Below are 1,332 nucleotides of genomic sequence, written 5' to 3' on the forward strand. Positions count from 1 at the left end.
TTTCTTTTCTTTTCTTTTCTTTTCTTTTCTTTTCTTTTCTTTTCTTTTCTTTTCTTTTCTTTTCTTTTCTTTTCTTTTCTTTTCTTTTCTTTTCTTTTCTTTTCTTTTCTTTTCTTTTCTTTTCTTTTCTTTTCTTTTCTTTTCTTTTCTTTTCTTTTCTTTTCTTTTCTTTTCTTTTCTTTTCTTTTCTTTTCTTTTCTTTTCTTTTCTTTTCTTTTCTTTTCTTTTCTTTTCTTTTCTTTTCTTTTCTTTTCTTTTCTTTTCTTTTCTTTTCTTTTCTTTTCTTTTCTTTTCTTTTCTTTTCTTTTCTTTTCTTTTCTTTTCTTTTCTTTTCTTTTCTTTTCTTTTCTTTTCTTTTCTTTTCTTTTCTTTTCTTTTCTTTTCTTTTCTTTTCTTTTCTTTTCTTTTCTTTTCTTTTCTTTTCTTTTCTTTTCTTTTCTTTTCTTTTCTTTTCTTTTCTTTTCTTTTCTTTTCTTTTCTTTTCTTTTCTTTTCTTTTCTTTTCTTTTCTTTCTTTCTTTCTTTCTTTCTTTCTTTCTTTCTTTCTTTCTTTCTTTCTTTCTTTCTTTCTTTCTTTTGGAGAGGTTTTTCACTATAGGGCACGTGTGCTAGCCAGATAGACAGAGAGAGACATAGAGACAGAAAGCGAGAAATAACCCCCCAGGGAGGATGGTCATGCTGCAATCTCTTCTCCTCCAGTCTCTTCTCGGGATCTTGGGCAAACACGCACACACGCCCAGCGTGAGTTTTAAGCCACTGTGTCTGGGACATGAACCGGGGTCGACTATGTGGGAGTCCAGTGACATAGCCATTACACTAACTACTGTTCCCCTGTGTGTCTCTTTCTGATCAGCTTAAAAAATAAAATTATGATAATGAATAAAATTAAATCTTTTTAAAAAACTATAGAACTATTGTTAGAAAACAGTGGGGGAGACATTGGAATAGGTAGAGACATTTTGAAAAGGACTCCCAAAGCATAGGCAATAAATCACAAAAATAGACAAATGGGATTATGTCAGGTTAAAAAGCTTCTGTACTGGAAAAGAAACATAATCAGAGTGAAGTGACATCCATATTTGCAACCTTCGTCTCAGATAAGGGACTGATAACAAGCATATACAGGCAACTCAAGTGGCTTACGTACACCCTCCCCCAAAATATTCCAGTTAAAAGATGGGCTAATGAGCTGAACAAAGAACTCTCTAAGGAAGACATACAAAATGCCAAAAAGCATGTGAAAAAAATGCTCAACGTCCCTTATCATAAAGGAAATGCAAATCAAAACCACAATGAGATACTACCTTACCCCAGTCAGAATGGCTAAGGTTAA

The sequence above is a fragment of the Tupaia chinensis genome, unplaced genomic scaffold (assembly GCF_000334495.1).
Source record: "Tupaia chinensis unplaced genomic scaffold, TupChi_1.0 Scaffold145659_1, whole genome shotgun sequence".
NCBI lineage: Eukaryota > Metazoa > Chordata > Mammalia > Scandentia > Tupaiidae > Tupaia > Tupaia belangeri.